A 22,973-nucleotide genomic window follows, 5' to 3' on the forward strand; every position below is an offset into this window, starting at 1 on the left:
GGACCTTGTAGAGTGCCCCATGTGGGGAATGAATGCAGGTCTTAAAACGCCTTCCCAAGGGCCGGGCCAAACTCTACAGCTCAAGATTTACATTATACTGGCTTAATGGAAAGCATGAAAAAACACACCACAACATTTGGATGAAAACACACACACACACACACACACACACACACACACACACACACCACTACCACTGCCAAACCTTAGCACACTCAGACTGACAACACACTCACTCAAAGGCAGGCGTCGTTTCTCTCTCAGATCAGATCTCTAGGCACTGGGATCTGTCTGTCTTTCTCATGGAATCCCGTTGCCCATCTTCAGCTGTGACCCTTTTCCAGCAGCTCTGTCGTGTTTCATGAACGGGAGCTCATCAGAGCCACATCAAAACGAGAAGATGCATTGTTTCCATTACCATTTATAGCACCATTTGTTTCATTTAAGAAAATGTGCTTAGTCTCCGGCCTTAAATTACATGGCAGAAATGGGATCCTGGAGTTCGGGCTACATATTTATTTTCCCATCCCTTCACCCTGTCAGAAGAGAAATCACATGGAGTTGATTTTAAAAGACAAACTGTTTCCATTTGCATCACCAGGCCCCTGACTCTTCCAAACAGGAACTTAGCTTCCGGGACTTCATTCCTGATTCCAAATCAGTCCGTAGTTTCCAGAGCACACCTCCTTAATTCAGGTTTTACAAATGCAGCCAAGGGCTGAACTCAAATTTACTGCATCAGGATGAAAATGGGATTTCTCAAGTGTAACGAGATGGGGAAGATTGTATTATCTTAGCAACTGACACCATTATTCCTCTTAAGAGAGAAATGATCCTCTTTCCTTGCAGATACACCTAGGGAATGTTTGTTTGTTTTTAATATTTGATTGTTTGGAGGGGAGACGAGGAAATCAGCAAGCTAATTGTCACATGCAACAGACAGCTTAGGAGAGAACAGTCAGAATGTACAGGGCTCTCCAGGTGAAAGGGAGGTAGGAAGGAAGACAAGGGGGCATTGGAGGGTTAACTGGTAATAGGGCAGAAACGTGTGCTCTCTACTACCTTCCTCATCCCCTTCCTAGAATTTCTCCAATTAAGTCCACACAAGTCACACAGAATTGGGACGTGTGAGTTATAAAAATGTGCTATTGTAGAAATCACAGGAAGGTGATATTTCATCACATGTCACAGATCCAGAACTGAATGTCAAAGTGACCCAAGAACGTAGGTACTCCCACCCGCCACCCCCCTCAAAAAAAAATGAACTCACAGAAACCACGGGAAAGGCTTTCGAGACCACAGCCAATTCCACCTCAAATACGAATTTCTGTAAGCCTCAGCCTAGCACGTGGCTTCACCAGTGTCAGAGTTTAAAGCAGACTCTACAGAGCAGACAACTGCCACTTTGTAAATGATGCTTCTATTCTTAAGAAGCTGCTCTCAGGACTGCGCTCCAGGGGACACATTCCAAGGGACACAATTCTCAGGACTGCGCTCCAGGGGACACATTCCAAGGGGCACAATTCTCAGGACTGCATTCCAGGGGCCGCATGAGACAAATGAACCAGCCCAGACCTCAAGATTATCATCTAGCAGGGAAGCTAAGCTATGCACACAAAAGGAGCCCTGGTGGTATCGTGGTTATATGTTGGGCTATAATCTGCATGGTCGGCAGTTGCAAACCACCAGCTGCTCTTCGGGAGAAAGACTGAGAGCTTTCTACTCCTGTGAACAATGGAAGTCTCTGGAACTCCCAGGGGTTCACTGCAAGTCAGCATTGATCTGATGGCAGATGGCAGCAGTTTTAGATAATTACAGCAGGAGGTACGGTATGGAGTGTGGATGGGGGAAGAACCAGTGTCGTCTGGGGGAAGGCAGGAAAGGATAGTTTCTGTGCGTAATCTGGAAGAATACTGGAAAATAGACTATTACTGCTATGGACAAAGATAGGATAAATATCATTTTTATTTTTATGGCTGTTTTTTAAAAATTATCTGGACATCCCCCAAATAGATTTCAGGGACAATGAGAATATCTTACCTGTCTCTACTATGCCTGGAGAGGTAAGCCTACTGTCATCTGTGTGGCCGTTCTTTAAAATAAATGTTTAATTGAATACTTGGAAGAAGGGGGCAAGGTGTAGGCAAGGAATTGTGAAAGGAATGGTTTGTCTGGAATGTCAAATGTGTGCTGGGGCAGGAGGGTGGTTTCAGAGGAGAACACAAAACAAAAGTTCATTATATTGACCTTGGGCCAGAAGCACCTCAGGGCAGCTACTCCAGGGTCATATGCAAAAAAAGACTCAGGGGGAGTGTTGGGGGTATGGAAGCCCTGTAGCAGCTATGGCGATAATCTCTTATGAGGGAAGCCAAGGAAGCTGAACCTGGGATAAGGCAATGGAAATGGAGATTCTGTCAAAGACTGATGGATTATCCAGCTGATAAGGAAAAGGTAGGACGTCCAAACCTCGTCTGAGGTACCTCGAAAGAAAAGCCTGGTGATCTACTTCTTAGCAATAGCCATTGATAACCTCCCAGGTACACCTGTGCTCTCGCACACAGAGTCACCCCGTGCGGCATCCCCTCCACAGTCCCTGCTGGTTGCTTCCAGTCAGTCCGACAGCTCTTTATTCAGCAGCTGCTGCATGCTCTGCCGGAAGCATGGTTCTGAAAAGGGTGGGGAACCTTTTGTCCACCAAATGCCATATTAAAATGCATCACACCATTTGTAGGCCATAGACCATTGTCACCTTAAAAATCAGCTTGCGATAGGTGGCCAAACATTTCATTAACTCACCCCTCATGTCATGGCTGGAATTGCTCCTCCTCCTCCCTCCCCCAGGGCCTGTGTTGTTTGCTGTTATTAATCATTGCTCGTAAGGCCCCATGTTTCCAGTCTCTGCTCTACTGGGATGCAAGCCACCCTGCTATTGTTGGTTACATTTGACATTCGAGTGGAAACGAAAGTAATTCATTAACTTTTCCGATACTTTCCTCCACTCTTTGTATTCTGATAGTGTCACTTTTATGATTTTAAGGTTTTAAAAAGGCAAGAATATATAACTTTTAAAAAGAGTGTGTGTGTGTGTGTGTGTGAGAGAGAGAGAGAGAGAGAGAGAGAGAGCACCCAAGGCATGGATCTGTATCTGTCTGCCAAGGGAAAGAACGGCCCTGAGCAAGTTAAAAGCCATTCTGGCCACATCATTAAAGCAGGACAGGAGCATATCGCCACAAAAGGTGTTAAGCTATTAGCTTGAGGGTTTTGAATATCACCCTAAGTAATAAAGCCATATTTCAATTTAAAATGCTTTCATTGTTCATGCTTCCCATTAAGTCAAACTAGTATCTCTCCCAATAATTCAGAATTTGTGAGGATGAACTATGCTGGAACTGAAAATAATTGTGGAGTGAGTGAATCTTCTGAGTCTCCCTTAATGACACTGTCAGCCCCAAACCCTGAGAAAGAGCCTAAGTCCGGGAGAGGAGTTGAGGAAGGTTTGAGAAACGGCCACTGTTTGGGGCTCTTAGACATCCAGCCTCCCTCCTCGTGTGCATCTCCTTCCAGACCAGAGGGAAGAGTGAACCAAAGATGCTAGCTAATGAGTTCCCATTTCTATGCTGCCAAAAGCTGGCAGGACTTGAGGAAGCGCAGCCTAGCTTGCCCTAGTCGGCTCCATTACAGGCTCTATTACTTGCATTGGATGCATGCTGGAAGTTGCCCACTCTCATCCCTAAAATAATGTGACTAGCTCATCCAGGCCGCCTTCCTTGACGAGAGGCTCAGCTGCAAGAACGCCCCACTACCCTCGCTTCATCAGGCAACACGGCTGATTTTAAAACTCCGAGAACGAACACTGGTTATTTTGAGACAAAATTGTAAAGGTGACAGCTGCCGTTTTTTCTACTATTTGCTGACAGGCATCATTCAATGTAGGTTTTTGTTGGTTATTTTATTATTTTTTTGCTGAGATTCCACCAAGAGAACGATATTCTGACAGGAGTCAGCTTTGGGTGGTATCACTCAGCCCACTCATTACTATAAAAATTGCTCGAAAAAGGTACATACCTGCATAAATAAAACATTTGTTCTGTACATTTCTGCCAGTGGAGTGACAATGGAAGAAGAATACTGTGTCTGTGCTATAGCCAGAGGAATGGGTAACCTGGGGACTCATTTGCTGCTTCAGTGCTCTCTGAAAAGAAGGATATGAATGATTAAAATAAATGCCTAAGGAAGAATATCGGGGTCTCTCTCCCAGAGTTACAAAAAATCTAGCCACATAAACACACCATCATCCTGCACTGCAGCCCTCTGGGTAATGAGATTATCTTCAGCGACTGTGTAATTCCCGAGGAGTGTCTGGCTGGCTCCCAGGGAGGCTGTGTGAGAACATCACACTTTTGAGATCCTACTCTGGCTCAGGTAATGCTATGTCACCCTGGTCCCTGTTGCTATATAATTGAGATGGCCCTAGATAGTTGCAAGGAAGGAAGAGAGGAAAAAAAGGGGCGGGGAGAAAGCAAGTCTATGGTCTTCTGATCATAAACCAAAAGCCTAAAATCTCACCGACACCAAATGGCAAGAACTCACAGCAACGTGACGCCATCTCATAGCAGCCCTCCAGGGCAGGGAAGAACTGCCCTGCACATTGCCGACACTAACACTTAAAAAATAAATAAATAAAAGATCATTTCACTGGTGGCTCTTAAAGCTCATATAGCAATCCATACATCAACTCTACCAAGCATATTTGTACAGATGTTGCCATTGTTAGTTTCTAAACATGTACTTTCTATTTGAGTCCTTCATACCAGCGTCTCCCCGCCCCATGTCCCCCACAGCACTTTAAGGAAGTAGAAAGCATCGCCTTTTTCCCACGGAGCAGCCAGTGGTTTTCGAACTGCTGACCTTGTAGTTACAACTAACAATTAAAACACCATGAAAACCAAACGCATTGCATTTCTTTTGGTTCTGACTCACAGAGACCCCGCAGGACACAGCGCACCTGCCCCAGAGGTCTGCCAGGCTGTAAGGAAGCAAATTGCCACTTCCAGGGTGGGTTCAAAAGACTGAACTTTCTGTTACCAGCTGAGTGCTTAACTCCTGTGCCACCAGGGTTCCTGATTAAAACACTTCCCATGGCAAAGGCCTTGTAAAGTATCGAGTTGTGCTGACATATTGCCAAATAAATCCCAATAAATAACCTGAAATTTTTAAGCAGGACTCTACAATCATACGTCAGTCCTCTCTTTGGGATGATTTCTGATTCTACTTCCTGACTCATTGGAGAGCCTCCTCTTTAGAAAGATCAAACCCCCAGCCCCCACCCAATGCAGCCCCTTGCTTTCATTTGTGCTCAGGGATCAGCTGTCAAGGCATTGGTAAAACATGGAGTAGACAAAGCCATCTGTGGATACGTGTGTGCGTGAAGGTGTGTGACAGTGTTCCCAAAGCACTCGCAAGGCAGTAACCCAAAAACAAGATCATTCAAATGTCACGTGACCCCAAGGAAACTTTTCCTAGTGGCCTACCAATCAAAATAACCAAACACTCGGGAACATATGGAGCAACACATTATAATGGAATAATTAAGAGAAGGTCAAAGATATAGACATAGGGGAGGTCCGCCCAGCATTATCTATAATAGCAGTAAGGGGGGAAATTCTTTACATATTAAAAAAAAGAAAGAAATTAGGGGAGGTGGGGTCGTTAAATTTCAGAGCACAATGGAATAACATACAACCAATCCAAAATCACAGCTATTGGCAAGTTGATGCCGACTCACAACAAACTTATAGAGTAGCGTAGGGCCGCCCGTGTGGGTTTCCGAGGCTGTACCTCTTGACTGGAGGAGAAAAGAGTAGCTGGTGGTTTCAAACTTTTGACCTAATGGTTAGCAGCCCAAAGTGGAACCACTATGTCACCAAAGCTCCATTAAGCAATCATATAAGTATGGAAAAATAACATTATGATTCTCAGCTATCTTATGAAACCAAATCAAATAAAATTACAAGTCCCCCTATTTCAATTCATCAAATGACAACTACTTGGATGAAGGCCTAAGAGTGAATTAGAAGAAACGCATTCTATCCACTCATTATCCTGATTGGAAATTATAGCAGCACTCCATTGTAACTTATGAATAATTTGCTTTGTTGCTCTTGCTTTATATGTCCTAAACTTCCTGTGTGTCTATTACAATGCACAGCACACTGTATTTTAATTATAGTTTACTTCGGTCTCATCTTTTGCATTTCTTAAAAGACTGACACCATTCGTGCACTCAATAAATACTGTAAATGTTTTACAACAATAGTTCATGTTGTAGGTCTTGGTAATGAAACAGTACTAGAGAAAAAGAAGGAGAAAAAGGAGGGGCAGCTTATGGAAAAATTCCTAATCTTTTAATTCCATTTTCCCCCGTGACTGTTCTGAAGCTCTCTCACTAGTCACATGGTCTTGTAGCACTGTTTCCCCATCCTAGGCCGGTACTCTGAACCTAGGAGGCACTCAAAGGACATTTTTTAAATGAATGACTACATACATATCAAGAAGACAACAGCATACACTATATAATGGAAGCATTAAAGAAAGACAAGAGGGTGACAAGCAGAAACATTAAAGCATAGCTTGAGCCGAGGGGCATGAACTGGGTTTGGAATGAAGCGCAGATGAAAATAGTAAATTTCCCACAGTGTTCCTCGGAGCCCCATATTTTCCTCTTATTCCCATTTGTTTTAAAATACGCCTTCATTATTGTTATGGTTACAATGGAATATATAACTACATGTATGCTCTATAGCAAATATTAATGTTCAGAACAAAGCACTATGATTTTCTCCCACGTTAAAGAATTATCGGTGGGGGGGGTGGCTGGGAGAAACTGTACACTACCGACCCTGGATGACCGCCCATCCAGTAGCCAGCACCAAGCTCTCAGACAGATGACTGCACTGTGTGGGAGTTGGATGCTCTCGCCTGAGAGTACATAGCATGGTGTCACCACTACAAAGTTCGACCCACAGTTCCTCGTTGGCCACAACAAATGGGTGGCAAAATGTGGTTAAGTTCTGGACTACAATTTGCAAGGTTGCCTATTCAAGTGAAACACTTCAGAGAGCTTCTGAAAGCCGAGTCTAGAAAACCCTAAGGCGGCGTTTCGATTCTGAACCCGCCAGTCTCATGAAATGGAACTGACTGAGCAGCAAGGAACAGCGACAAGAATTCCAGGTCTCCACGTCTCAGAGGGTTGTTTACACAGAAAGAGAGAAGTGGACACCCTTCATGATGTTGTTTGTTTTTGTTTTAATCAGATGATGTTTGTCCATTTCTCAAGGAATACATTTTATAGTAATAAATGCAGTAAAATTTAAGGCTCCCAAACCCAAACCCAAACACACTGCCGTCAAGTGGATGTTAACTCATAGAGTTAGGATAGGGTAGAACGGCCCCTGTGAGTTCCCAAGGCTGTAAATGTTTACGGGAGTAGAAAGCCCCCTCTTTGTCCTGTGGAGCCGCTGGTGGTTTTGAACTGCTAACCTTGCAGATTGCGACTGAATGCATAGCCAAGGCATCACCAGGGCTGCCATGTAAGGCTCAAGCCCTTATTATTGAATTTGATGGCTGGGAAAATAATTCATAGTATAGTCTTAGAGGATTTCTATGGAATTTCCGTGCTGATTGTAGGTCCTTTGATGTGAACAACTGCAAAGTGTTCGTACGCTGTCTAAATTTCAATATTTGTTTATTTAGTGTGAGTTACGTAATTACGGCCAGCGCAACAATTCAATGGATGGTCCCGGTGTGTTGAAAAACACAGTTAGAAATGACATTTGCTAGTGTAGGGCCGAGACAATGCTCAGAAAGTGGATGACACTGGAGAACGGTGCTTGCCGTCTGTCCCACATGGAACCATTAGAGTCAACTGCACGTGAAAACGGTTATTGGGTCACTTTCCCTTTTGCTTGTTTTGATAAGTGGCAACCACACAGGGAGATGCCACGGAGATCTGTCATTTTGGATGAAATAGTTCACATTCATACAACAGACATTCTTAAGATATCGGCTTTTTAAATGTAGGATAGAGCACGGATAAAACCTAGTTATGTCTGTCTGCGTGACAAGAAAACAACAATAGGAGAAATTGTAAAATGTCGTCTCTTTGTAAAAGCTAGTCTCCAAATATGTTCAAACAGACTAACACCACTTCTTAAGATGTCATTTCTACGAAAACAGTGTTGGACAATGCTACACTAAATTGCAGGCATTGTAGAACTATTTGTGCAGTGAGTTTCAAGTTTTTCGTTTATTTTAACTTAAGTTCTTCAGCTTACCTGATCAATGCAAGGCAGAGTGTGAATGTTTGGGTGAAGACAAGAAATCACTACTTTTTTTTTTGGTTGTGTTTTCTAGAAAACAGAGCTCCATTGAGATTCCTAGGAATCTTGTTGAAGTATTTAATAAGCAGAGCAAGCTCAAGTTGGCCATGCAGGGCCCAGCGCTGTCGAGCTTACAGCTGGAGGTTAAGTGATGGAGAAGAAATGAGAATGTGAGGTTTGTACTCAACACGCAAAATAGGATCAGCCCATTTGAAATGTTTGGTGACTGACAGAGACAGGTACCAAAATAAAGACAAATTTAAAAATTTACTGAGAATATCTCATAATATGCACAAAATTGTGTTCTGATACACCATAAGATTTTAAAGTTGTCAAGGAACTGACCTGTCGATTCCTCTACAGTGGGATTTCAAATAGCACCAGAAGCAACTAATTATTAAATAATGGCAGTGATTCAACTTGGAATGAAGAAAAGTAGAAAAGGGAAAGTATATTTGGAAATTGCGATTGCAGCCAGTAAGAAAAAAAATGATCTGACATGTAACTATGAAATTATGTGAAATGGTATTTTCTTAGCTCTAAAAATTAAAATATAAAACTCACAGAATCCAACAGATTTCTTATAAAAATCAGGCATCTGTCATACCTGGTTGCAAAGTTTTATTCCTCAAAATAACCTCAATGATTAACAAAGTTGTGTATTTTTTACAGTGCACATGAATTTATACTTTAAAAATTAGTTTAAGGAAATGCTGTTTTAAGCTGTTTTCTCTTTTGTTTTTAGTTTTTGGGGTGTTTTTGATGATGGGGGAGGCTTCACAAAGGCTTCATATGGGTTCTCTGCTAATTAAGTTTGAAAAGCCACTGGGCCAGAACAATTTGCAGTCACTCTGCAAGACACAATATGAAAACAAACCAAAATAAAGCGAGCAACCCAGCCACCCTGGTCAAGCTCCCAAGATCTGCGGCCTCGCCACTTGCTCCCCCCGAGACAGAATACTGCCCCGATTCCCCCATTTTCTCTGAATGACTCTCGTAAAGAAAACGTCATTCAGGTAAGCACACTGTGCCACTGAGCTCATGTCTCCTCTGGATGGGTTCATGTGTAGCGAGCGGTGTGATGTCAACAGGGTGGCATCAGCTTCTAACAAGCTCTCCTTCATCCACAAAGCCCCAAAGTGACAAAGCCAGTCCTTCTCAGGAAAGTCAAGCGGAAGCTGATGGAATAACCGCATCAGCTGAGGTCATGTGAGAAGGACTTATGCACCTGCCTCAAGGTGACACAAGTGTTGTACAATAAACTGTCCCCACAGTGTGCCTTGGCTGTAGCCTGAATGGAAGCAGATCACCGGGGCGTCCTTTTGTGATAGTACTGGGTAGTTTCAAAGCACTCACCTGCACATTCTAGTCGAGTGCAAGCAGATCACCGTATATCAGCCCCCAGGTGGATGGAAATCCCACCCCCGTCTGTGAAAACGTTGGTTGTGAAGGCAGAGCTCGCGAGCAGTCTCAGAGGGAGAGAGCTGGCAATGGCAGGGACTTCGGGCAGAGCTTCCTCGCACGTTTTGTTTTGTTTCTGCAGTCCTGACACATCCTGCGGGTCACTGTAACTTCTTTCACGCAGGAGCTTTCCATTCAGATATCCCCGCAGAGAAGGGGGCACAGTGGTTCTTCACAGACCCCACCAGAGGATGGTCCATGTGGAGCTGTGTTATTCTGTCGGTGTTATTATACACTGTACAATCTGCCCAGATCGCCAAGGGAAATTTACCCAAACTGGGCTGAGCAGAGGAACCTCAGAAGAGAGAAAGGAAAACTGTCCTAATTACCACGTCAGGGGCCCATGAGTGACAGTTCCGTTTATTGACTGCTCAACCTCTTCAGCCATAGACAAAATGAAGTTCTCTTTGACGGCGTGTTTCAATGGCCCTCTGACTTTCGGCGGGGGGTGTGGGGGAAGCCTGCTACCTCATATTCCTCAATCTTCTCTTCTCTCCTGACTCATGTAGAGACTACTCATGTAGAGAGTGCTCCTGTAGAAGAATGTGTTAAGTCAGCGGTTCTGAACCTGTGGGTCGTGACCCCTTTGGGGGGTCAAACAACCAACCCTTTCACAGGAGTCGTCCGATTCATAACAGTAGCAAAATGACAGTGATGAAGTAGCGACGAGAATAATTTTATGGTTGGGGGGGTCACCACAACATGAGAAACCATATTAAAGGGTCACGGCATTAGGAAGGTTGAGAATCTCTGTGTTAAGTAGATAGATGAGAAAGAAAGAGGAGCTCTAACACACCAGAGCAGATTATAAGGAACAATAAATTCCCCATAAATGAGAAAAAGACCATTTTTCTCTTCATACAAACTTTCCCAAGTCTCAAAGGATTGCCTGCCTCTTGTAAAGGCTGGTCTTAGTGTGTGCCCGATGATCACATCTTTGGAAAATATATGGAGCCTCGTCCAATTTCTTAATACCACCAGGTTAACCTCACAGCTACCCCATCTTCCTAGCATCGTTCCAATTTCCTGGGACCTTGGCAAATTATTTGCCCTTTTAAACCTGGTCTAATGAGGTGCTACAGAGTTACACAACAGAGAACATAAGAAAATGTCCCTCCTTCTCTCTACAAAACTTCCACTTGTCTGTATTGGACTTCCACAATCGCCTTTTTCAATCATTGCTTAGGCAAGGGGTTCTCTGTTCCCAGCCTTATTTAGCATTGCAATTGAAGTCCAGATTCGAGAATCAGCAAATTCATCAACCTTGGGGTCTATTAGATTAAGAAACATCCAGATGAAAGACTGTCCTTACAAACCCTGAAATGTCTCTCTTGTATTTGTGCAACAACCAGTGAGATAAGAGGGTCTACGTTTCTTTAAAATGCAAAAATCTGTTCCATGCTCCATTCTATTATTTTTATTTATTTTGTGTGTGTGATTTTAAATATCAGAATAATTCCAGAGCGAAGCATGTCTACACTTAGTCTTAGTTTAGCTTCAAGTAATAGTCTTGCGTATCGATCTGGTTTCTTCCATTTTATCACGCTTCCTCTTTTTCAACGAACAATTTGAGACACCTCACCAGAGGCCTGGAACTGTCCTGGAGCACTATGGTGGGAGGACAGGCTGCAGGCTAACTGCTGACCAATAAATAACTTTTAAAAGCCATCCAACAACAACAAAAAGTTGCTTTCAAGTCAATTCTGGCTCCTGGGGATCCCCTGTTTATGAGGAGCTTCAAAGACTTTGTGGGAAAATTTCATTATCTACTCATTCCATGTTTTCATGGACTTTGTGATTTCCAGGTTCTTTATTTCAAAACCCTTCTGAGTACACTCCAAACTCCAACATTTTGACTGAGAGAAAAGAATGTTAACTACCAACACATCACTCAAGCCATCCCCTCTTCCAGCAAAGGAACAACCCACGTATGTCAATTCTGACTACAGCAACCCTGCAGGACATACGAGAACTGCTTCACAGGGGTTTTTGAAGGCTGTATTCTTTACAGAGCAGACTTTTTACATTCAGCCCCTATTGAACGGCTTGTAGGTTCAAAACTGCTGACATTTCAGCTAGCAATCAAGTGGCTTTGCTACAGCCTCACCTATGTTCCAGTTAACTTCCCGGGCTCCAATTGTAATCCCAGCTCATATTTATTTAGCTTCTAATGTCATAAGGATTTCCCTATTTTTATTTATTTTCTTTGTAATAATCTTATAAAAATAGTATCACGTTTTCACTTACAGGTGAGAGACGTGAGCCACACGGAGTTATGCAGCTTGCAAAGAGCAGTCCCTTGTCCAGAGTCACACCGCTCCGTCATGGAAGAATCAGTTATATTTCTGTGTGTTCGTAACAGCTTGTCTAAGTTTAGAGGAGCCCTGGTGGTGTAGCTGTCATGCTGTGATCTTCAAGGTCAGGTCAGCAGTTTGAAACTACCAGCTGCTCCTTGGGAGAAAGGCGGGGCTCTCTATTCCTGTGAATAGTCAGTCTTGGAAACACTTATGGGTAGTTCCACCTTATCTTTTGGGGTTACCAAGAGTTGTCATTGACTCAATGGTACTGAGTTTGAGTTTGTATGAGGTCAGCGCTTCCATCGCTTTCATCTTCTGGATGAATTCCTACGAAATATTGGGGTACATCTGAAGTCATCACTTCCACTAAGAAGCCCATCCCTTCTTCCTTCCTGGCCTGAATTACCCCAATCCCTTAAGACTCTATTCATGTCTCTGTCAAGACTGTCTTCTGTCACAGAGTCTCAGTCTCTCCTTTGCCTGAATTAGCCCCTTTCTCACTGCCATCATGTTAATTCCACCTCATAGGAACCCAATAGATGTATCAGAGCTTAAATTCTGAGCACCTCATTTGCAGAAGGCTACAAAGGCAGTGGAAAACCAGAATCTATTTGCAAAGTCCTCCTGTAGACTGAGCCTTCTTTGAATTCCTTCTGATCATTAATTAAGGGTGTAGATAACCTTGCCCCCAGGCAGAGTGCACTAGAAAAAGGATCGCATTCACCCCTCTCCATGGAGAGGCAGTCTCAGGGACTTGACTGGGGTTGTCCTTGATGGTCAGTAAGGGGCCTCAGAGCCATGAGTCACGCATGCCTTAGTCATTTCCTGAGTTTCTTTGTTAGAAGGCCTCAGGCCAATCTTGTAAGCATTTCAATGCACATGTCCCATTCGTGGTCCTGTTCCCCCTTCTGTAGTCCAACCTGTGACTGTGATGTACTGATCTGCCACCAATCATGAATCGTGATGGTTTCCTTTATTCCCTGACTTATTTAATGGAATAGCTGTGGCCTCCTTTATCTGCCTTGACCCTTTTAAAATGGAATGTTCTTCTTAACTAAGATTTGAGGTTGGGGTCAATTATGTACCCTAAAACAAAGGACATGGTAGGACTGCTAGGCATGGAATTTAGGGAAAGATGGTGGTCCCCCAAAACCCACCAATCAGCAAGGAATAAATAGCCCCAAAGGAAAAGAGGTCTTTATAAATGATCAAGAACATACTAGTAGGCTATGGGAAAATACATGCCCAGTAAAGGCCAGTGGCATCATACACACACACGCAAATGCATGCTAGGGACCAATTAAGTCATGAATCACACCCACACTTGAGCACATCCACTAAGAGTCCACCAACACACACACAACCATGCCCTCCAAGTGGATAGAGGAGGAGACCATATATAAGATGAAGGCACAGCCTTGTGTGTTCCTTCCCCACCCCTCTCCCAACCCTCTCTATTTTCTCTCTGGAGATACCTATTTGTTTACGCAAACCAATATCAAAAACTTTGCTTTAGCTTATGAAAGCTTACTGTAACTTTGTATTGCGTTTCTATCCTATGAATTTTCTGTGCCAGGAAGCAAAATAACAAGGAAAAGCATCTTGTAACCTAACAGAGCTACCCTGGTGGGTTTCTGAGACTCCAACTCTTTATGGAAGTAGAAAGCCGCATCTTTCTCCCATGAGGTACTGCACCTGACCTGTAACCCACTATGCTCCTCTGGGCTCCTCTGAGGTCCTTTTAGAAGAAACAAGGCTTCATTTCATATCGAGGACCTGGCGCACAGTAGGTGCTGCTGAGGAAATGAACAAATACAAGCATCTGACAGACTTCCTTCATGGAACTGAAATTCCTCTGCCTTTAAGTCGTCTTGGAAGAGGTCAAGGAATCAAACCCAGTAGGGACTCGTTGGGTAACTGGTACCATTTAACCCAGAACCCAAGCCTTGTTGAGATTCAGTGAGAAGCTTGGCAGGAGCGAATGTAAATGGCATGGAAAGGTTCTGACCCAGTCTGGAGTGCCACAGAGTCCTGGGAAGGAACCTGCCACCAGGTAGAAGGTAATTAGTTATGTGGTAACTCCACTCACACAAAGCCAGCAGGAGTCTCGCTTTTACTTTGCATAGGCTAATCAGAGGCCTTTGCACATCCATATTTTATTGCCCAGTGATTCCCTCCCTCCCAGCATTGGCCCTAGGATTAACATCAACAGTGGGGCTGTCTGCATATGTACACACTGTAATTAAGCCTGGGTGAGACTAAGGAGCTCTTTAGGGATATTTATTGGAATGCACAACCACTCAGCTTATAGGCTATCTTTGGCCGGTGGTGGGAAGATGGACTTAAATAAAACATCTCTTAGGCAATGACAACATAAATTCCCTTCAGACCTCCTCCTGCCAACACTCCTGACCTCCAAGGGCGGCAAGGGTGTAGGTCCAGGTTGCTGCAGGTTTTGTTTCCAATAGGCTTTCCGCAGATAAAAGGGCTGTAGATATGTGTAACCCTTAGCGCTCCGGATTCTCTCATTTTTGCTTGTTTAGAATCGTCAGATCCCCACACAAAAGTGCCACGAAGCTGTTTCTGGTGGTGACTGGGGGTGGCTCAAATATGCTCATGAAAATTTTTTTTTTCTCCCCACATGGAAACATCAACCATTTTCATTCACTTTTGGCTGCACACTGCAAGCTAGTCCACTCTGGGTGCTTTTGCCCACTTGTGCAGATGCTTCTGAGCTGTTATGCTTTGGAGTGACTTTTTTTTCCCCTGAGCTAGTAAATCTTTTTTTTTTTAATCGTTTTATTAGGGGCTCATACAACTCTTATCACAATCCATACATCCATCAATTGTGTAAAGCACATTTGTACATTCAGTGCACTCATCATTCTCAAAACATTTGCTCTACAGTTAAACCCCTGGCATCAGCTCCTCATTTTTCCCCTCCCGCCCACTCCCCCTCCCTCATGAACACTTGATAATTTTGAAATTTTTATTTTGTCATATCTTGCCCTGTCCGATGTCTCCCTTCACCCACTTTTGTGTTGTCCATTCCCCAGGGAGGAGGTCACATGTAGATCCTTGTGATTGGTTGCCCCTTTCCAACCCACCCTTCCTCTACCCTCCCAGTACTATCACTCACACTACTGGTCCTGAAGGGATCATCCGCCCTGGACTCCCTGTGTTTCCAGTTCCTATCTGTATCAGTGTACATCCTCTGGTCTAGCCAGACTTGCAAAGTAGAATTGGGATCATGATAGTAGTGGGGAGGGGGGAGGAAAGCATTTAAGAGCTAGAGGAAAGTTGCATGTTTCATTGTTGCTACATTGCACCCTGACTGGCTCATCTCTTCCCCGAGACCCTTCTGTAAGGGGATGTCCAGTGGCCTACAAATGGGCTTTTGGTCTCCACATCGCACTGCCCCCTCATTTACTATGACATTTTGTTTAATGGTGTGTGTGCTGAGGAAGGAAGTTAGAGAATTCCGAAATATTTTTTCCTCTTTTAAGGACATGAAGGAGAAGAGAAACTAATCTCCCTCTTCCCCCCATTGCTTTAAATCAGTAGATATCAAAGTGTAGTGCCCAGAGAAGCCTCACCTAGGAACTAATTACAAATGCAAATTCTCTGGCCTGAAGTAAGAATAGAAAACTACCAAAAGTGGAACCCACCGATTTGTTTTCACAAGACTTCCAAGTGAGTCTGACACATATTCAAGTCCTAGAACGGCTATCTTTCAGGATTTCTACACTCTCAAAAAGAAAGTTTCATTTTTCCTTTACTTTTTCTCAACGCTAGAATGCAGACAGGATTCTATTAAAGGAAGGAATAAAGCAGAGACCCAAAAACCATCTGTAAGCAATGGGACAGCCTCTCACAGAAGGGTCACAAGAAAGGGAGGAGTCAACCAGGGTGCAGTATAGCACTGATGAAACATATGTTATTCCTCTGGTTCCTTGAGACTTCCTCACCCCTACTATCATGACCCCGGTCCTGTCTTTGACTTTGGGCTGGCCCGGAGCACATACATAGGTATAGATAAGAGCTCAGGACACATGGAATTCAGGTCAGATAAACCCCTCAGGAACATAAAAGTATGTAGAGATAGCAGGAGAGTAGAGGGAAGGTGGGGAGAGTAGGGGAGAAAGGGGGTACCAATTGCAATGATCTACACATAACCACCCCCACACCCCACCGGACAACAGAAACCTTGGGGGAAGAGGGACAATGGTTGGTGTGAGATAAGCAAACAATAATAATTTATAATTTATCAGGGGGTCATGGGAGTGAGAAGGGGGTTGGGAGGGGGAAAGGAAGAGCTGATACCAAGGGCTCAAATAGAAAGTAAATGTAACAATAATGGCAAAATATGTACAGATATGCTTGATACAATTGATGTTTGTATTGTTATAAGAGCCCCCAATAAAATGATCTTTAAAAAAAGGAAGGAACAAGTGACGTCAGGCTGTGGTCAGGGTCTCTCTTCCTATGCAGCCCTGGAAACCAATGATAAAGTGAGCAAGGCTTGGAGTACATTCAGAGGAGTTCACTCTAGGAAGCCCCTCAGAGCCACTGGCTGCTCTACAATAGCTACACACTGTAAAGACCTTCCCAGGGACATAGAAGTCAAAAGCAGAGATGGATTAGGTTTAAGAGAGACAGCTTCCATTCAGCCATTTATTCCTATAAAACTATCTGTTGAGAAATCAACAGGCCAGACCCTATTCTATATCTATATACTGAAGACAGTATAGTCAACAAAACAGAGACCTCTGTTTCGGTCAAGAGATATACATTAAATAATGGAACCTAGTAGATTATCTGGAAACCCCAAAAATTCTTAGTCATTGGGTGAAATCTGACTCACAGCACCTCTGTAGGACAGAGTAAAGGAACTACCCTTTTGTGATTCCAAGAGAGTAAATTCTTTTGAGAGTAGAAAGCCTTCTCTTTGGCCCTTTGAGTGGCTATTGTATTTGAACTGCAATCTTACAGTTTAAAGCTCAAGGCGGAACCAACTTCTCCAGAGCTTCTATAAGGGATCTTGGAAAGTGAGACCGGTTACACAACTGGAAGAATATAATTAATGTAACTGAATCAGACATAGAGAATTTTTTTCCATTGGTCTGAATTTTGTTTCAGGTATGTTTTCAATGACTATAAAAAATAAGGTGACAAGTATTAAGGGCAACAGGAAAAAATGGCAGGAAAGAAAATTGGAGATGGCATTTTAACCAGAGTCTGACTACATTGAAAAGGTGGCATTTGAGGAAGAATTTTTAAAAGATGAGGGTATTAGGCATGCCAGAGACTGGGTAAAAGGCTTTGAGACATGGAGTTCAAAATATAGGAGCACGCCTGCTATAGCTAGAGACTGTTTTCCTGGAATCACATTACTAAAAACTGATGCATTCTAATAGGGGAGAAAGCGCATAGACTTAGAAATTTTAAATAATGAGTAAAACCATATAGTGACATATTAACACAGTTTATTGGCCTTATTTCTAGATGATCTATGATCTCGAATGATGTCGACAGATGCTTTTCGTGGAACCTTCCCCCATTATCTCATGGAAAGGTTCTGCATGAATTAGCAGTTAGAGTTATGTTTCTCACCTCTCAGGCAAAATCAGATAAATATGTAAACGTATCAAGGAGGCAATTTTGGATTAGAAAAGACTTAAGTAAAAAAAAAAAGGTTGATTATAATGAATTTGTAAACAGAATTGGCCAAGAATAGGCAAGAGTAACATAAATAAGAATAAAAATATCGTACATCTAACCGTGTATCAAGAATTGGACATTGGGAAGAAGGCGATGGAGTGACACATACCAGAGGGACTCCACACAATTCAACCCAGCAGAGTTGCTTGGAGGGAAATTTAACACCGCTAGAACACAGGAGGAGCATAATAAAGATAAGTAGGCAAAGACCGACAGGGTTTTGAGGGGCTGGGGGCTTTTGGCTTACCTCAGTGGAGGCCATTTGGGGCTAGACCTTGGCCCTGCCACTATCTATGCTGGAGCTGAGACCATGTGGAGCCTGTAGGGGAGCTTGTTCTCAACATAGCCACAGTTTGCCACCACCTGCCTCAGGGCAAGAACTGGACCCTTGCAGCTCCACAGGCAGGGATCCAGGTTCAGCTACATTGTTGATTTTGTTTCCCTCTCTTCACTATATCCCCCCACAGGCTCAGCAGGCTTACTTTGTAATTTCATTTTCTCCTCTTTGTCTCTTTCCTGTTCTCTCACACTCCACTGCTGACCTCCAGACCACTCCGCTTAGCCTAGGGCATTTACACCTGTGCCACACACAGCTAGGTGAGCCTCACACTGTGTAGATAGCCCGAGGCTAGGTGAAGCCTTGCTGACCTCCACCAGGGGATACTCTGCCCAACTTCTTACTGGGGAATTCCTGCCTGTGTGCCTGGGGCCCTAAGGCAGCTCAGCCAACACTCATCAACATTCCAAGCTGCTACAGGAACCTCTACTGAACCTTTGTGACACAAAAACAGGCAAACTTCCAGCCTTCTGGGGCACACCCCTGAGAGGGAAACCACAGGAGGAAAGAGTGGTAGGTTAACTCCATAGTGAAATTAGCAGTAGGCAGTTCAAACAGTTCAAAGAAGCATTCCTACACGTCTCCCAGAGAGAGGCAGTGCTCTTTGACTCCCTCAAAAATGACACCTGGCTTCACTAAAACAATGCAACGCAAACAGCCATCAGTCCCAATGACCACAAAGGAAAAAAAGGAGAAACAAAAGGCAATGGCAGATGATATCCCGAACATAATAACATGCATTGAAGAAGCAGACATTGAGCGGCTACAGAAATTATCAGAATGCTGCTTGGAATCATACAGGATATCAGGGAAACAGTACAGAAAAGGGATAAAATGATAGAGGAGATAAAGGCCCTGCACCAAAGGGAAATACAGGAGCTTAGGGAGGAGATAACAAAAACCAGTAGCAGAAATACAGACCTCGAGAATTGACTGGAAGAAGCAGAGAACCGAATCAGTGATTTGGAGGACAGCCAAGCTGACTTTAACAAACACGAACAAAAATCTAATAAGATCATCAGAGAAGCTGAAGAAAATCTAAGAGCTATGTCTGATGCTATAAGGTGGAAAAACATTAGATTTATTGGCTAACTGGAGGAAGACACAACAAAGAAGTCATCTGCAACAATAATGAGAGAATTCTTGGAGGTAAACTTCCACAGCTTAATGAATGAAAACCAGTCAACCATTCTGGAGGCTGAAAGAACACCAGCTAGAGTGAATCCCAAGAAGAAGTCACCAGGCACATAATAGTTACACTATCCAACTTTGAGGAAAAGGAGAAAATCATGAGAGCAGCTAGGGAAAAACAAACAATAACATATAAGGGTTCCCAAATAAGAATATGCTCAGACCTATCAGTAGAAACTATGAAGAAGAGGAGTTTAGTAACATATTCCAAAAAGCGAAGGAAACAACACAAACCCAAGACTACTCTACCCAGCCAAATTATTGAGCAAGATAGATGGAGAAGTAAGAGTCTTCCCAAACAAGGAAAAACTCAAAGAATACATTAGAAGAAACCCAGCCCTACAAAAGTCCCAGTATGGGCAAAAGAACAACACTCACCTAGCATAAATGAGAGACTACCACATAGAACAACCTCACCCAGAGGGCAACAAAGAGAAAACAGGCCCCAAGATAGTACTGGCTTAAGTATGGAAAGAAGAATCACACACACACACACACAGAGAGAGAGAGAGAGAGAGAGAGAGAGAGAGAGAGAGAGAGAGAGAGAGAGAGAGAGAGAGAGAGGCACAGCACACTAATGAGAAAGGAAAGTAGGAAAGTACCCAATACAAATAGTATAAGATGACATCAAAGAGTCTGCAGATGGCGATAATAACCCTGAATAGCAATGACCTGAACCCTGGCATTAAAAGACTGAGACTAGCAAGACTGGCTTAGAAAATATAATCCATTAATCTGCTGCATACAGGAGACACATCTCGAGGCTACAGACAAAAATAGGCAGAGAATCAAAGGCTAGAGAAAGGCATACCAAGCAAACAGCAATTCCAAAGTAGTAGGAATTGCAATCCTAATCTTGGATAAAATTGACCTCAAAGTGAAAACCATAAAAAGAGATAAGGAGGGACATTATATATTGCTCAAGGGAATGATAGACAAGGAACAACTAAGCATTGTAAACATATAATCCCCGAATGAGGGACCCAATGAATATGTCAACCAAACACTCCAAAAGATGAAAAAAGAAATCACAGTCTCAACAATTATAGTGGGGGACTTCAATACACTGTTCTCTGAGAAAGACAGATCACAGGAAAAGAAACTCAACAAGGAGGCTAGAGATCTAAACACTATAAGTAGACAGTTTTACCTGGTAGATATTTACAGAGCTTTTCATCCAAATACAAATAAATTCACATTCTTCTCAATTTCACATGGCACATATTCAAAGATAGACCACATGCTGGGGTATAAGGTGAATCTACAAAAAATTTAAGCATATTGAAATCATACAGGCCTCTCTATCTGACTAATGTGCCATAAGACTAGAAATAAACAAAAGATGAAGAAAACAAGAGCAAACAATTGGAGGATGAATAACTCTCTATTGAAAAAGGTGTGCATACTGGCACAGATCAGAGATGAAATTAGGAAATATGTAGAAACCAATGAGAATGAGCACACGGTATACCAAAATTTACGGGGCACAGCAAAGACATTTATCAGAGGAAGATTCATAGCAATACAAGCACATCTGAGAAAGGAAGAGAGATGCATGATTGATGTGCTGGCACAAAATTTACAACAACTGGAGGAGAGTGTACAGAATAATCCTACTAATAGCAAAAGAAACGGAATTATAAAAATCAGGGCTGAGATTCAGGAGAGGGAAAATAAAACAACTAAGGAGAAAATTAAAGTTGCTAAAAGTTGGTTCTTTGAAAGGGTAAACAGATTCGACAGACCACTGGCAAACATAACCAAAGAAAGGAGGGAACGAATTTCAATAGCAAGAATAAGGGATGAAAGAAGGGACATTACAACAGACCCTAATGAAATCAAAAGGATAATTACAAAGTACTACGAAGGATTGTACTCCAATAAATTCAGAAACTTGGAAGACATGGACAAAGTCTTGGAAAATCAATCCTTCCTTGGACTATCCTCAACAGATGTCAAGAATCTCAACAGATCTATAGCAACAGAAGAAATAGATAAGGTTACTAAGGGATTACCCACAACATCAAAAAATCCCCTGGACCAGAGGGCCTCACTGGAGAATTCTACCAAGCTTTTAGGGAAGAACTAATACCAATCCTACACAAATTCTTCCAGAAGATAGAAAAAGATGGAAAACTCCGGAACTCCTTCGATGAAGCTAGTATAACTCTGATACCAAAACTGGGAAAGGATCCCACAAGAATCAAGAACTACAGACCAATAACCCCAATGAACACTGATACAAAAATTCTTAACAAAATACTAACCAACAGAATACAAAAGTATATAAAATAAATAATTCACCATGATCAAGTAGGATTCATACCAGGGATGCAGGGATGGTTCAAAATATGAAAGACCATTAGTATTATTCATCACATTGATATGAAAACTATAGAAACCACATGATAATATCAATAGATGCAGAAAAAGCATTCGACAACATCCAACACCAATTCCTGTTTAAGTCACTTGAGACAATGGGAATAGAAGGAAAATTCCTCAAGATAATATAAGTTATATATGAAAAACCAACAGCCAACAGGGTAGTCAATGGAGAAAAGACTAACACAATCCCACTGAAAAAGGGGACAGTCAAGGATACCCCTTATACCCACTCTTATTTAATATCATGCTGGAGGTTTTACCTAACAGCATAAGGCAAAGAAAAGACATCAAAGGTATTCATCTGGGGAAGGAAGAGGTGAAACTATCTTTATTTGCAGATATGATTTAACATATGGAAAATCCAAAAAGTTCTACAAGGGGAGCACTGGAAGCAGTAGAGGAGTTTGGCAGAGTGGCAGGATACAAGATCAACAAGCAGAAGTCCATTGGACTGTTATACACATCCGATAAGACCACAGAAGAGGAGATCAAAAAGGTGGTACCCTTCATAAAAGCCAAACACAAATTGAGATATCTAGGAATATACCTGATTAAAAGAACAAAAGGGTTATATGGGGAAAACTACAGAACACTATTACAAGAAACCAAGAGGAACCTCAACAAATGGAAGAATATCCCATGCTCATGGACTGGAAGACTCAATATAGTCAAGATGTCAGTTCTGCCAAAGGCACTATATAAATTTAATGCAATCCCGATACAATTACCCTCATCTTTTTTCAAAGAAATGGGAAAAACTGATTACCAATTTCATATGGAGAAAGAAGAAGCCCAGAATTGGCAGAGAACTCTTCAAGAAGAAGAACACAGTGGGAGGGCTTGCTTTACATGATTTTAGCACATGCTATACAGCCACAGTTGTCGAAACCACCTGGTATTAGTACAATGACAGATACTCAGACCAATGGAAAAGAACTGAAATCCCAGAAATAAAATTATCAACATGCAGACAACTGATCTTTGATAAGGACCCCAAAAATATCCAATGGGAAGCAGATGCCCTCTTTAAGAAGTGGTGCTGGAAAAAATGGATATTTACATACAGAAAAATGAAGCAAGACCCAGATCTTACTCCATGCACAAGAATAAACTCGAGGTAGATCACAGATCTTGAAGTTAAATACCAAACTATTAGGGTCATCAATGAGGGAATTGGGACAAACTTGAGAACTTTGGTAC

General features: G+C 42.6%; 1 protein-coding gene across 4 annotated transcripts in view; it reads right to left on the reverse strand.

The window, feature by feature from the left end:
- SORCS1 (sortilin related VPS10 domain containing receptor 1) overlaps positions 1 to 22,973 on the reverse strand; it is a 630,965-nt gene that overhangs the window by 446,024 nt on the left and 161,968 nt on the right. The window lies entirely within an intron of this gene.

The sequence above is a fragment of the Tenrec ecaudatus genome, chromosome 16 (genome assembly GCF_050624435.1).
Source record: "Tenrec ecaudatus isolate mTenEca1 chromosome 16, mTenEca1.hap1, whole genome shotgun sequence".
Classification (NCBI taxonomy): domain Eukaryota; kingdom Metazoa; phylum Chordata; class Mammalia; order Afrosoricida; family Tenrecidae; genus Tenrec; species Tenrec ecaudatus.